The 16,411-nt window shown below is 50.0% G+C and overlaps 2 protein-coding genes across 2 annotated transcripts in view; one reads left to right on the top strand and one right to left on the bottom strand.

Moving 5' to 3' along the window:
* DNM1L (dynamin 1 like) overlaps positions 1-16,411 on the bottom strand; it is a 497,546-nt gene that overhangs the window by 25,891 nt on the left and 455,244 nt on the right. The window lies entirely within an intron of this gene.
* The window catches only part of PPARA (peroxisome proliferator activated receptor alpha), a 127,162-nt gene continuing 122,762 nt past the window's right edge, over positions 12,012-16,411 (top strand). The window contains exon 1 of the mRNA XM_082256172.1: positions 12,012-12,105. The gene's annotated coding sequence lies outside the window, so the exon portion shown is untranslated. The remainder of the gene's footprint in view (positions 12,106-16,411) is intronic.

Below are 16,411 nucleotides of genomic sequence, written 5' to 3'. Positions count from 1 at the left end.
CCTTCAGATTGCAGCTCTCCTCTCAGCCCCGCTGATACTTACCTAAGTCTGATCTCCGTCCAGGAGGTTCTCCAGGATCTCTCGCTCTTCATTGGCTGAGATGCAACAACAGGAACCAGTGGCTCCCACTGCTGTTAATCAAAGTCAGTGAGCCAATGAAGAGAAGGCGGGGGTGGGGCCGAGCTGCTGTTCCGTGTCTGAATAACCAAACAGCACAGCGGAGCGGCTCAGGTGCCCCCATAGCAAGCTGCTTGCTGTGGGGACATTCATCAGGAGGGAGGGGCCAAGAACAGCGGCGGGGGACCCGAGAAGAGGAGGATCCAGGTCACTCTGTGCAAATCCAACTGCACAGAGCAGGTAAGTAGTACGTTTGTTATTTTTAAACAAAAAAAATAGACTTTATTATCACTTTAATTATTGCTCCTTGTACTGTATATGTGTTTTTCATTATTTCGTTTATTTTTTTTATACTTTAGGCTACATTCACACCTGAGCGTAGCGTTTTCGCGCGTTTTTTACCGTGATTTTACCGCAATTTACAGGCGTTTTTTGTGCAGGCGTTTTTAGATTGAATAGAAACCAATGGAAAACGCCTGTAATCTGCCCAAAAAGAAGCTCATGTACTTTTTTGAGAGTTGGGCGTTTTGCTTACAGCGTCAAAACGCTCAGATGTGAACAGGGGCCATTGAAATGAATAGGATTTGTCTTGTTGGGCGTTTTGAGAGCTGATCCTAGAGCAGAAAAACTCCCCAAAAACGCCCCAAAACGCCTAGATGTGAACGGAGCCTTATGGATTTTGGTGGGGGTGTACTTAATATAGCTTTGTTTATTTTACATATTACATTTTGTATTTTTTTCCCGTTATTTATTTTTATGTATTTTCCTTTGTTTTTTTAATGTTTCAGGGGGATTTTCTTCGGCAAGCTTATTTTATTTATTTATTTATTTTAATGTTTCATGTGTTGTGGCTTGGTAGACTTGCATGGGTCATATTCGGCGATAGTAATGTCTGCCTATTGTAACATGCTGTTTAATTTTCTTTTTTCTAAACAAAGTGAAATGTTTCCTTTTTTTCCAGGACCGTGAAGTGCAGCATCAGCAATTTTACTGTAAGGGCTCTTTCACACGGGCGATCCGATCAGATCCGCCTGTCAGTTTTTTAGGCGGATCTGATCGGATCCTCCATGCAGCTCTATGGGGCAGCGGGTGTCAGCGGAGATACCTCCGCTGACACCCGCTGCCATCCACATCCGATCCTGTCCGTGAAATCTGGACGGATGGAAACCCTATTTTTCCATCCGTTCAGTAATCAGAGCGGATTGGATGAGAGCAGACAGGCGGTCCGCTCTCATCCGATCCCCCATAGAGGGCAGCGGGGGCTGAGACACCTCCCTCTCCGCTCTGCAAGCGGAGACGGAGCTGTCACCCGCCGGCTCAGCAGGGATCGCGGATCGATCCCAGCTGAGCAACACGGATCCGCCTACGGAGGCGGACCGTGTGAAAGAGCCCTTATACAAGCTGTACACTCATCACTTTACATTGTAGCGAAGTGTCATTTCTTCAGTGTTGTCACATGAAAAGATAGAAAAGAATAAAATATTTACAAAAATGTGAGGGGTGTACCCACTTTTGTGAGATACTGTAAGTGTCCTCAGCAGAGTCCCCATTATACATCAATGTCCCCCCTTACATTACTGTTGCAATCAGAGCCTCATCTAACATCAGTGTCCCCATCAGAGTGCCCCCTTACATCAGTTACTCTGGTGGGGGCGGGGGAGAAGCAGAAACTGTGCATATCAGCTACAGGCCCGGCAAATTCTTGTAGTGGGTTGCATGTGGAGAAGTATATCCGGTATATTCACAAGGATGGTGTAGGGAAAGGTGAACCTCCTCTTCTTTGTTTTAGGGGTCATGCACACTGCAGTTTACAAATGTCTGATTTACAGGTGATTGGGCTTTATTTTCTTCCTGCCTCTAAACGCCCCTCCATGTTAGCCTATATGTCCATGCACACGTGGGTGTTTACAGGTGTTTAGGGGCAGAATAAAGAAAGCTCACCAAAGTTGTGGCGAGAATAAAAAAAAAAGCTCAAACGCACCCAAACACGTGTAAACGTGTCTAAACACATGTTAATACTAGGTGTATCTAGCACCTAAAGAGTTCATTCATTTCAATGGCCAGAATAAATTAATATTCTGGCCAATGAAATAAATGAACACCTAAGTGCTTGATGCACCTAAACGCATTTGCAAAAATGCAGCTTTAGGCGCTTTTTTCGTGCTGATTTTCTCCCGCCAGGAGAAAAGCCATTCAGAAGACCCCGATGTACATGCGGCCTTATATGCCATCTCTGTCTTATTGAGAATATTACCCTTTACTTCCCATCCCAAAGATGGAACAGCAAATCTCCCATACATACAGTGATGTCCGTACCCCCCCCCCCCAATTCACATCGATGTCAGCACCCCCCTCATACACACAGTGATGTCCGTACCCCCCCCCCCCCCATTTACATTGATGCCAGCACCCCCCTCATACACACAGTGATGTCACTAAATCCCCATACCATATACACAGTGATGTAAGTATCCCTCCCATACACACAGTGATGTTAGCTTACCCCCCCCCCCCCCCCATACACACAGTGGTGTCAGTCAGGGCCATCTTTAATATTGATTGGACCCTGGGCAAATGATTTCTTGGGTCCTCCAAAATCCAATTATTACTTGCTGCTTCAGGCCCCACAACAATGACTGGGCCCAGGGCAGTTGCATCTTTTGTCCTGTGCTAAAGACAGCCCTGGTGTCAGTATCCCCCACCATACACACAGTGATGTCAGTATCCCCCCCCCCATACACACAGTGATGTCAGTACCCCCCCCCCCACCATACACACAGTGATGTCAGTATCCCCCCCCCCATACACACAGTGATGTCAGTATCCCCCCCCCCCATACACACAGTGATGTCAGTACCCCCCCCCCCCCACCATACACACAGTGATGTCAGTATCCCCCCCCCCCCCCATACACACAGTGATGTCAGTACCCCCCCACCATACACACAGTGATGTCAGTATCCCCCCCCATACACACAGTGATGTCAGTATCCCCCCCCCCCATACACACAGTGATGTCAGTACCCCCCCCCCCCCCACCATACACACAGTGATGCCAGTATCCCCCCTGCCCCATACACACAGTGATGCCAGTATCCCCCCCCCCCCGCCCCATACACACAGTGATGCCAGTATCCCCCCCCATACACACAGTGATGCCACTATCCCCCCTGCCCCATACACACAGTGATGCCAGTATCCCCCCCATACACACAGTGATGTCAGTATCCCCCCCCCCCATACACACAGTGGTGTCAGTATCCCCCCCATACACACAGTGATGTCAGTATCCCTCCCCCCATACACACAGTAATGTTAGTTTACCCCCCATACACACAGTGATGTCAGAACCCCCCCCCATACACATAGTGATGTCAGTACCCCCCCCCCATACACACAGTGATGTCAGTATCCCCCCCATACACACAGTGATGTCAGTATCCCCCCCATACACACAGTGATGTCAGTATCCCTCCCCCCATACACACAGTAATGTTAGTTTACCCCCCATACACACAGTGATGTCAGAACCCCCCCCCCCCCCTCCATACACACAGTGATGTCAGTACCCCCCCATACACACAGTGTTGTTAGAACCCCCCCATACACACAGTGTTGTTAGAACCCCCCCATACACACAGTGATGTCAGTATCCCCCCATACACACAGTGATGTCAGTATCCCCCCCATACACACAGTGATGTCAGTATCCCCCCCATACACACAGTGATGTCAGTATCCCCCCATACACACAGTGATGTCAGTATCCCCCCATACACACAGTGATGTCAGTATCCCCCCCATACACACAGTGATGTCAGTATCCCCCCCATACACACAGTGTTGTTAGAACCCCCCCATACACACAGTGATGTCAGTATCCCCCCCATACACACAGTGTTGTTAGAACCCCCCCATACACACAGTGATGTCAGTATCCCTCCCATACACACAGTGATGTCAGTACCCTCCCATACACACAGTGTTGTTAGAACCCCCCATACACACAGTGATGTCAGTATCCCCCCCATACACACAGTGATGTCAGTACCCCCCCCCCCCATACACACAGTGTTGTTAGAACCCCCCCCCCCATACACACAGTGATGTCAGTATCCCCCATACACACAGTGATGTCAGTATCCCCCCCCCCCCCATACACACAGTGATGTCAGTATCCCCCCCCCCCATACACACAGTGATGTCAGTACCCCCCCCATACACACAGTGATGTCAGTAGCCCCCCCCCTTACACACAGTGATGTCAGTATCCCTCCCCCCATACACACAGTAATGTTAGTTTACCCCCCATACACACAGTGATGTCAGAACCCCCCCCCCCCCATACACACAGTGATGTCAGCACCCCCCCATACACACAATGTTGTTAGAACCCCCCCATACACACAGAGATGTCAGTATCCCCCCATACACACAGTGATGTCAGTATCCCCCCATACACACAGAGATGTCAGTATCCCCCCATACACACAGTGATGTCAGTATCCCCCCATACACACAGTGATGTCAGTATCCCCCCATACACACAGTGATGTCACAACCCCCCCATACACACAGTGATGTCAGTATCCCCCCCCCCGTACACACAGTGATGTCAGTATCCCCCCCATACACACAGTGATGTCAGTACCCCCCCCCATACACACAGTGATGTCAGTATCCCCCCCCCCCCATACACACAGTGATGTCAGTACCCCCCCCCATACACACAGTGATGTCAGTACCCCCCCCCCCCATACACACAGTGATATCAGTATCCCCCCCCCATACACACAGTGATGTCAGTATCCCCCCCATACACACAGTGATGTCAGTATCCCCCCATACACACAGTGATGTCAGTACCCCCCCCCCATACACACAGTGATGTCAGTACCCCCCCCCATACACACAGTGATGTCAGTATCCCCCCCCCCCCCTTACACACAGTGATGTCAGTACCCCCCCCCCCCCTTACACACAGTGATGTCAGTATCCCTCCCCCCCATACACACAGTAATGTTATTTTACCCCCCATACACACAGTGATGTCAGTATCCCCCCCATTCACACAGTGATGTCAGTATCCCTCCCCCCATACACACAGTAATGTTAGTTTACCCCCCATACACACAGTGATGTCGGTATCCCCCCCATACACACAGTGATGTTAGTTTACCCCCCATACACACAGTTATGTCAGAACCCCCCCCCCCCCATACACACAGTGATGTCAGTACCCCCCCATACACACAGTGTTGTTAGAACCCCCCCATACACACAGTGATGTCAGTATCCCCCCCCTACACACAGTGATGTCAGTATCCCCCATACACACAGTGATGTCAGTATCCCCATACACACAGTGATGTCAGTATCCCCCCCATACACACAGTGATGTCAGTATCCCCCCATACACACAGTGATGTCAGTATCCCCCCATACACACAGTGATGTCAGAACCCCCCCCCCCCCCATACACACAGTGTTGTTAGAACCCCCCGATACACACAGTGATGTCAGTATCCCCCCCATACACACAGTGATGTCAGTATCCCCCATACACACAGTGATGTCAGTATCCCCCATACACACAGTGATGTCAGTATCCCCCATACACACAGTGATGTCAGTATCCCCCCCATACACACAGTGATGTCAGTATCCCCCCATACACACAGTGATGTCAGTATCCCCCATACACACAGTGATGTCAGTATCCCCCATACACACAGTGATGTCAGTATCCCCCCCATACACACAGTGATGTCAGTATCCCCCCCATACACACAGTGATGTCAGAACCCCCCCCCCACACCATCCATACACACAGTGTTGTTAGAACCCCCCGATACACACAGTGATGTCAGTATCCCCCCCATACACACAGTGATGTCAGTACCCCCCCCCCATACACACAGTGATGTCAGTACCCCCCCCCCCCTTACACACAGTGATGTCAGTACCCCCCCCCCTTACACACAGTGATGTCAGTATCCCTCCCCCCCATACACACAGTAATGTTATTTTACCCCCCATACACACAGTGATGTCAGTATCCCCCCCATTCACACAGTGATGTCAGTATCCCTCCCCCCATACACACAGTAATGTTAGTTTACCCCCCATACACACAGTGATGTCGGTATCCCCCCCATACACACAGTGATGTTAGTTTACCCCCCATACACACAGTTATGTCAGAACCCCCCCCCCATACACACAGTGATGTCAGTACCCCCCCATACACACAGTGTTGTTAGAACCCCCCCATACACACAGTGTTGTTAGAACCCCCCCATACACACAGTGATGTCAGTATCCCCCCCATACACACAGTGATGTCAGTATCCCCCATACACACAGTGATGTCAGTATCCCCCCCATACACACAGTGATGTCAGTATCCCCCCCATACACACAGTGATGTCAGAACCCCCCCCCCCATACACACAGTGTTGTTAGAACCCCCGATACACACAGTGATGTCAGTATCCCCCCCATACACACAGTGATGTCAGTATCCCCCATACACACAGTGATGTCAGTATCCCCCATACACACAGTGATGTCAGTATCCCCCCCATACACACAGTGATGTCAGTATCCCCCATACACACAGTGATGTCAGTATCCCCCATACACACAGTGATGTCAGTATCCCCCCCATACACACAGTGATGTCAGTATCCCCCCCATACACACAGTGATGTCAGAACCCCCCCCCCCCCCATACACACAGTGTTGTTAGAACCCCCCGATACACACAGTGATGTCAGTATCCCCCCCATACACACAGTGATGTCAGTACCCCCCCCCCCCCATACACACAGTGATGTCAGTACCCCCCCCCCCCCTTACACACAGTGATGTCAGTACCCCCCCCTTACACACAGTGATGTCAGTATCCCTCCCCCCCATACACACAGTAATGTTATTTTACCCCCCATACACACAGTGATGTCAGTATCCCCCCCATTCACACAGTGATGTCAGTATCCCTCCCCCCATACACACAGTAATGTTAGTTTACCCCCCATACACACAGTGATGTCGGTATCCCCCCCATACACACAGTGATGTTAGTTTACCCCCCATACACACAGTTATGTCAGAACCCCCCCCCCCCCCCCATACACACAGTGATGTCAGTACCCCCCCATACACACAGTGTTGTTAGAACCCCCCCATACACACAGTGATGTCAGTATCCCCCCCATACACACAGTGATGTCAGTATCCCCCATACACACAGTGATGTCAGTATCCCCCCCATACACACAGTGATGTCAGTATCCCCCCCCATACACACAGTGATGTCAGAACCCCCCCCCCCCATACACACAGTGTTGTTAGAACCCCCCGATACACACAGTGATGTCAGTATCCCCCCCCATACACACAGTGATGTCAGTATCCCCCATACACACAGTGATGTCAGTATCCCCCATACACACAGTGATGTCAGTATCCCCCCCATACACACAGTGATGTCAGTATCCCCCCCATACACACAGTGATGTCAGAACCCCCCCCCCCCCATACACACAGTGTTGTTAGAACCCCCCGATACACACAGTGATGTCAGTATCCCCCCATACACACAGTGATGTCAGTATCCCCCATACACACAGTGATGTCAGTATCCCCCATACACACAGTGATGTCAGTATCCCCCATACACACAGTGATGTCAGTATCCCCCCCATACACACAGTGATGTCAGTATCCCCCCCATACACACAGTGATGTCAGTATCCCCCATACACACAGTGATGTCAGTATCCCCCATACACACAGTGATGTCAGTATCCCCCCCATACACACAGTGATGTCAGTATCCCCCCCATACACACAGTGATGTCAGAACCCCCCCCCCCCCCCATACACACAGTGTTGTTAGAACCCCCCGATACACACAGTGATGTCAGTATCCCCCCCATACACACAGTGATGTCAGTACCCCCCCCCCATACACACAGTGATGTCAGTACCCCCCCCCCCCTTACACACAGTGATGTCAGTACCCCCCCCTTACACACAGTGATGTCAGTATCCCTCCCCCCCATACACACAGTAATGTTATTTTACCCCCCATACACACAGTGATGTCAGTATCCCCCCCATTCACACAGTGATGTCAGTATCCCTCCCCCCATACACACAGTAATGTTAGTTTACCCCCCATACACACAGTGATGTCGGTATCCCCCCCATACACACAGTGATGTTAGTTTACCCCCCATACACACAGTTATGTCAGAACCCCCCCCCCATACACACAGTGATGTCAGTACCCCCCCATACACACAGTGTTGTTAGAACCCCCCCATACACACAGTGTTGTTAGAACCCCCCCATACACACAGTGATGTCAGTATCCCCCCCATACACACAGTGATGTCAGTATCCCCCATACACACAGTGATGTCAGTATCCCCCCCATACACACAGTGATGTCAGTATCCCCCCCATACACACAGTGATGTCAGAACCCCCCCCCCCCATACACACAGTGTTGTTAGAACCCCTGATACACACAGTGATGTCAGTATCCCCCCCATACACACAGTGATGTCAGTATCCCCCATACACACAGTGATGTCAGTATCCCCCATACACACAGTGATGTCAGTATCCCCCCCATACACACAGTGATGTCAGTATCCCCCATACACACAGTGATGTCAGTATCCCCCATACACACAGTGATGTCAGTATCCCCCCCATACACACAGTGATGTCAGTATCCCCCCCATACACACAGTGATGTCAGAACCCCCCCCCCCCCCCCATACACACAGTGTTGTTAGAACCCCCCGATACACACAGTGATGTCAGTATCCCCCCCATACACACAGTGATGTCAGTACCCCCCCCCCATACACACAGTGATGTCAGTACCCCCCCCCCCTTACACACAGTGATGTCAGTACCCCCCCCTTACACACAGTGATGTCAGTATCCCTCCCCCCCATACACACAGTAATGTTATTTTACCCCCCATACACACAGTGATGTCAGTATCCCCCCCATTCACACAGTGATGTCAGTATCCCTCCCCCCATACACACAGTAATGTTAGTTTACCCCCCATACACACAGTGATGTCGGTATCCCCCCCATACACACAGTGATGTTAGTTTACCCCCCATACACACAGTTATGTCAGAACCCCCCCCCCCCCCATACACACAGTGATGTCAGTACCCCCCCATACACACAGTGTTGTTAGAACCCCCCCATACACACAGTGATGTCAGTATCCCCCCCATACACACAGTGATGTCAGTATCCCCCATACACACAGTGATGTCAGTATCCCCCCCATACACACAGTGATGTCAGTATCCCCCCCCATACACACAGTGATGTCAGAACCCCCCCCCCCCCATACACACAGTGTTGTTAGAACCCCCCGATACACACAGTGATGTCAGTATCCCCCCCCATACACACAGTGATGTCAGTATCCCCCATACACACAGTGATGTCAGTATCCCCCATACACACAGTGATGTCAGTATCCCCCCCATACACACAGTGATGTCAGTATCCCCCCCATACACACAGTGATGTCAGAACCCCCCCCCCCCCATACACACAGTGTTGTTAGAACCCCCCGATACACACAGTGATGTCAGTATCCCCCCCATACACACAGTGATGTCAGTATCCCCCATACACACAGTGATGTCAGTATCCCCCATACACACAGTGATGTCAGTATCCCCCCCATACACACAGTGATGTCAGTATCCCCCATACACACAGTGATGTCAGTATCCCCCCACCATACACACAGTGATGTCAGTATCCCTCCCCCCCATACACACAGTGATGTTATTTTAGCCCCCATACACACAGAGATGTCAGTACCCCCCATACACACAGTGATGTCAGTACCCCCCCATACACACAGTGTTGTTAGAACCCCCCCCATACACACAGTGATGTCAGTATCCCCCATACACACAGTGATGTCAGTATCCCCCCCATACACACAGTGATGTCAGTATCCCTCCCCCATACACACAGTAATGTTAGTTTACCCCCCATACACACAGTGATGTCAGAACCCCCCCCCCCATACACACAGTGATGTCAGTACCCCCCCCCCATACACACAGTGTTGTTAGAACCCCCCCATACACACAGTGATGTCAGTATCCCCCCCATACACACAGTGATGTCAGTACCCCCCCCATACATACAGTGATATCAGTATCCTCCCATACATACAGTGATGTCAGTACCCCCCCATACACACAGTGTTGTTAGAACCCCCCCATACACACAGTGATGTCAGTATCCCCCCCCCATACACACAGTGATGTCAGTATCCCCCATACACACAGTGATGTCAGTATCCCCCCCATACACACAGTGATGTCAGTATCCCTTCCCCATACACACAGTAATGTTAGTTTACCCCCCATACACACAGTGATGTCAGAACCCCCCCCCCCCATACACACAGTGATGTCAGTACCCCCCCCCCATACACACAGTGTTGTTAGAACCCCCCCATACACACAGTGATGTCAGTATCCCCCCCATACACACAGTGATGTCAGTACCCCCCCCATACATACAGTGATATCAGTATCCTCCCATACATACAGTGATGTCAGTACCCCCCCATACACACAGTGTTGTTAGAACCCCCCCATACACACAGTGATGTCAGTATCCCCCCCATACACACAGTGATGTCAGTACCCCCCCCATACATACAGTGATATCAGTATCCTCCCATACATACAGTGATGTCAGTACCCCCCCATACACACAGTGTTGTTAGAACCCCCCCATACACACAGTGATGTCAGTATCCCCCATACACACAGTGATGTCAGTATCCCCCCCATACACACAGTGATGTCAGTATCCCTCCCCCATACACACAGTAATGTTAGTTTACCCCCCATACACACAGTGATGTCAGAACCCCCCCCCCCCCATACACACAGTGATGTCAGTACCCCCCCCCCCCCCATACACACAGTGTTGTTAGAACCCCCCCATACACACAGTGATGTCAGTATCCCCCCCATACACACAGTGATGTCAGTACCCCCCCCATACATACAGTGATATCAGTATCCTCCCATACATACAGTGATGTCAGTACCCCCCCATACACACAGTGTTGTTAGAACCCCCCCATACACACAGTGATGTCAGTATCCCCCCCCCCCCCATACACACAGTGATGTCAGTATCCCCCATACACACAGTGATGTCAGTATCCCCCCATACACACAGTGATGTCAGTATCCCCCCATACACACAGTGATGTCAGTATCCCCCCATACACACAGTGATGTCAGTATCCCCCCCCATACACACAGTGATGTCAGTATCCCCCCCCCCCCCCCCATACACACAGTGATGTTATTTTAGCCCCCATACACACAGAGATGTCAGTATCCCCCCATACACACAGTGATGTCAGTATCCCCCCATACACACAGTGATGTCAGTATCCCCCCCCCCCCCATACACACAGTGATGTCAGTATCCCCCCCCCCCCCCCATACACACAGTGATGTCAGTATCCCTCCCCCCATACACACAGTGATGTTATTTTAGCCCCCATACACACAGAGATGTCAGTATCCCCCATACACACAGTGATGTCAGTATCCCCCATACACACAGTGATGTCATAACCCCCCCATACACACAGTGATGTTAGTTTACACCCCCATACACACAGTGATGTCAGAACCCCCACCCCTCCTCATATACACATTGACGCCCCGTTCCCCTCTGCACGCGCACAGTGTGCCGCCTCCAACCCTCTCGGCTCCGCCCATTCCCCCGGTTACAGCCAGTGACAGTGGCCGGTCTGGGAGGTGTGTACGGGGGGCTCGGCCTCCTCCGGGCGTCACATCCGGCGCTGTCAAAGGACAGCACAAACAAGGACGAACCGGGAGAGAGGAGCCGGACACCGGGCGGAGGGAGAGCACCGATCACCGGGAGGTCAGTGATCACCGATCGGTATAAGAGGGGGAGGAGCTGTCATCGTATATCCCACACATTACCCTTCCCCTGCTGACACCCCGTATAATCACAGCCTGGGTGATCCTGTACAGAGAGATACACACATCCTTCCATATCCTCAGAGAGAGGAGGGGACAGACACTCTGTACCATTAACCCTCTCATAGCCCGAACTAGTGACCCTCCATCCCTGACATCATATAGACAATTAACCCTTCACAGCCTGCAGTCCTTCCCATCCATCTCCCATAGATAAGCCTTCCACCTCTCATGTACTGACATCATCCCACACATGTCAGGAGTACAACCACCATCAGGATATCAATAGTCCCCTTCCATCATAATACCGTACTGTTATCACCGACACACAACTCTCACTCCATGCCATCACCTCTTCTACAGAGGATACAATGTAACCTAATAGGATTGATTCCTCCACAGCCATAGACAATGTATACCATTGGTGCCCTTCCATAACACATGTCATATCTTTAACCCTTTTAGGGCCACAGTAATGTACAGTAATGCTATTTATCCTTTAAATGCCCCAGCAGATCTACTGTAATCTAATATTAGTATTCATCACCATAGACACCCATAGACAATGAATAATAGAACACTAGGGAGCATCCATAACCCTGCTCTGTAACCCAATGCTGGTAACCCTTGCACAGCCTCAACCGACACCTCTGAGCAAGAGGCACTGTCCATCGGCACTACCTATCGCCACGGTCCATCGCCACATCGGCACTATCTATCGCCACTGTCCATCGTCACCGTCCATTGCCACATCGGCACCATCCATCGCCACATCGGCACTATCTATCGCCACGGTCCATCGCCACATCGGCACTATCTATCGCCACGGTCCATCTCCACATCAGCACTATCTATCGCCACTGTCCATCGTCACCGTCCATCGCTACATCGGCACTATCTATCGCCACGGTCCATCGCCACATCGGCACTATCTATCGCCACTGTCCATTGGCACCATCCATTGCCACATTAGCACTGTCCATCGTCACTGTCCATTGCCACATCGGCACCATCCATCGCTACATCGGCACTATCTATAGCCACTGTCCATCGCCACCATCTATTGCACTTTCCATTGCCACATCGGCACTATCCATCGCCACTGTCCATCGCCACACTGGCACTGTCCATCGCCACACTGGCACTATCCATCGCCACATCGGTACCATCCATCACCACCTTGTCCCTTTAACTTATCTACAGCCACAATTGACACCTCTGAGCAAGTGGTACTATCCATCGGCACATTGGTACTATCCATTGGTACTCTCCATCGCCACCTTGGCCCTTTAACGCTTCTAAAGCCAAATTTGATACTCAAGCCTGATGCTAGCGACACACATATCAATATTTCTTCAATTTAAACCTAGTTCAGTCAATATTTTATTGCAAAAGTGATTTAAAGTATCACTAAAGACTTTTTTTTTGTAGTTTTTGACAGAATGGAGAGGGATGAGAACACCTGTTGGGTTTTATTACTGTCGGTACCTCTGTTGGAGAGGTTCACCTTCTTTACCTCCTCTTTCACCATCTTTGATATGCACAGATGAAACCAATCCCCCTACATAAGTTGTACCTATTTATCTGCAGTCTTTTCTAATCTATATCAATTCAAAGTAGAGAATTTATAAAGCTTGTCTGAGCTGTCAGAAAAAAGGAACAGGAAGCTAAAATGACGCACTGCAAAGCTTAGTGAGGAGAGCTCTGAGAGCTTATTGGAGGGAAGGAACACATCCCTCTCCACACAGAGCTGAGGCTGTCAATCACAGGCTGTGTGATGGAGATCCCTTCCCTGTCACCTTTTTTCCCTTGGTGTCAGAAATGACTTATGCTGATAGCAGAGGAACAAAGCAGCAGACAGAAATGACACTCAGTGCTCTGGATAAGTACACACTATAGATGTTTACAACCACAAATATTTTTCAGTTATCAGTCAGTTTTGAAGTTGAGGAAGACAGATAAAAACATTCTAATAGAAATTTATATTTGGGGAGCCACACGCATTTTAATCCTTAACTGAAAAAAATTAGAATTTTTTAAAAATTATTATTTAACCTGAAAAACAGTTTGAAAAGGGCCTGAAAACTTCAAATGCATTCTATTTTGATTCAGCTGAATGGATAGAAAAAATTTGATTTGTGTGTCTGTGTACCATATGTTACAGTTTAAGGAACACTAATCATTGGTAAAGATCATGATCATAACTGACACCATGACTGCGGTAGTCTTCTAACCATTTGACAACTGACATTCGGTTATTGTCATTCACTGCACCAAACCTACAGACCATAATAATAAGGCTGTACTGGACTTCACTCCAGACCATTCACTGGCCTGTCCCCTCCCCACCACCCTTCCCTTATCGGAAAGCAGGTTTTACTGCTTCCTTTATCACTCTTCAAGCTTGTTGTCTATAAAAATAGACAGCTCAGGAAAAAAGTGTAGGCCCTCCCATAGATGGTGTGTATTCAACAGCTTGTGCCCATAGCATACAACTCCCATAGCTGGGGTATTCATGTTGGCAGCCTGTGCCTATGGTATATCGCCTCCATAGTCAAGGCATTCATGCTGGCAGCCTTTGCCCCTGGCATGTCACCCCCATAGCTAGGATATTTATCCTGGCAGCTTGTGCCCATAATATGTTACTCCCATAGCTTGGGTATTCATACTTCCACCCATGGCATGTGGCTTACTGAAGGTATTCATGCGTATACAGCCTGTGCGCATGTCATATAGCTTCCATAGCCATGGTATTCATGCTGGCAGCCTGTGCCCATGGTATGCAGCTTACATAGTTTGGGAAATCATGCTAGCAGCCTGTGCCCCTTAGCATGCAACTCAAATAGCTAGAGTATTTATACTGACAGCCTGCGCTCATCGCATGTAGCTTACATGGATGTGCTTTTCATACTGGCAGCCTGTGTCCCTGTCATGTAACTCCTAAAGCGAGGGTATTCATGCTGGCAGCCTGTGCCCATAGATAGGGTACTCATGCTGGCACAGCCTGTGCCTATAGATAGGGTACTCTTGCTGGCAGCCTGTGCCCGTAGGTAGGGCATTCCTGCTGGCAGCCTGTGCCCACAGCACGTAGCTTACGTATGGCATTTCTACTGGCATTCTGTGTCCCTAATCTGCAACTCCCCTTGATAAGGTATTCATGCTGGCAGCCTGTGCCCGTAGTTAGGGCATACCTGCTGGCAGTCTGTGCTCATAGCATGTAGTTTACTTAGGCTATTTCTACTGGCAGTCTGTGTCCCTGATGTGCAACTCCCCTTGATAAGTTATTCAAGCTGGCAGCCTGTGCCCGTAGGTAGGGCATTCCTGCTGGCAGCCTGTGCCCGTAGAATGTAGCTTACTTAGGCTATTTCTACTGGCAGTCTGTGTCCCTAATCTGCAACTCCCCTTGATAAGGTATTCATGCTGGCAGCCTGTGCCCGTAGGTAGGGCATTCCTGCTGGCAGCCTGTGCCCGTAGAATGTAGCTTACTTAGGCTATTTCTACTGGCAGTCTGTGTCCCTAATCTGCAACTCCCCTTGATAAGGTATTCATGCTGGCAGCCTGTGCCCGTAGGTAGGGCATTCCTGCTGGCAGCCTGTGCCCATAGCATGTAGCTTACTTAGGCTATTTCTACTGGCAGTCTGTGTCCCTAATCTGCAACTCCCCTTGATAATGTATTCATGCTGGCAGCCTGTGCCCGTAGGTAGGGCATACCTGCTGGCAGTCTGTGCTCATAGCATGTAGCTTACTTAGGCTATTTCTACTGGCAGTCTGTGTCCCTGATGTGCAACTCCCCTTGATAAGGTATTCATGCTGGCAGCCTGTGCCCGTAGGTAGGGCATTTCTGCTGGCAGCCTGTGCCCATAGCATGTAGCTTACTTAGGCTATTTCTAATGGCAGTCTGTGTCCCTAATCTGCAACTCCCCTTTATAAAGTAATTATGCTGGCAGCCTGTGCCCATAGCACGTAGTCCTCACCAGAATGAGCAAAGATGTTGCCTATTTACACATCATGTGCTCTGACTATTGCTGTGTCTAGGACATCCCCCAACGTGCCCTTTAAACCTTGAGACTTGCAGAACAGGAAAGCCCCTTAGACACATTATGGCTTGTTGTAAAGCTGGGGGATGGGAAGGGATGCATAGAAGGGAGGGCAGTGTGTATATGTGGAGTCTCTGTTACCAGTAGTACAGTGTATCCCACCTATGTGTGTGCCTGACATGGTGATATCAATATGGCTGATCTTTTACT

The sequence above is a fragment of the Pelophylax lessonae genome (genome assembly GCF_965119305.1).
Source record: "Pelophylax lessonae genome assembly, chromosome: 4".
In the NCBI taxonomy this organism is placed as follows: domain Eukaryota; kingdom Metazoa; phylum Chordata; class Amphibia; order Anura; family Ranidae; genus Pelophylax; species Pelophylax lessonae.
This window is presented reverse-complemented; position numbering and strand designations above follow the sequence as displayed.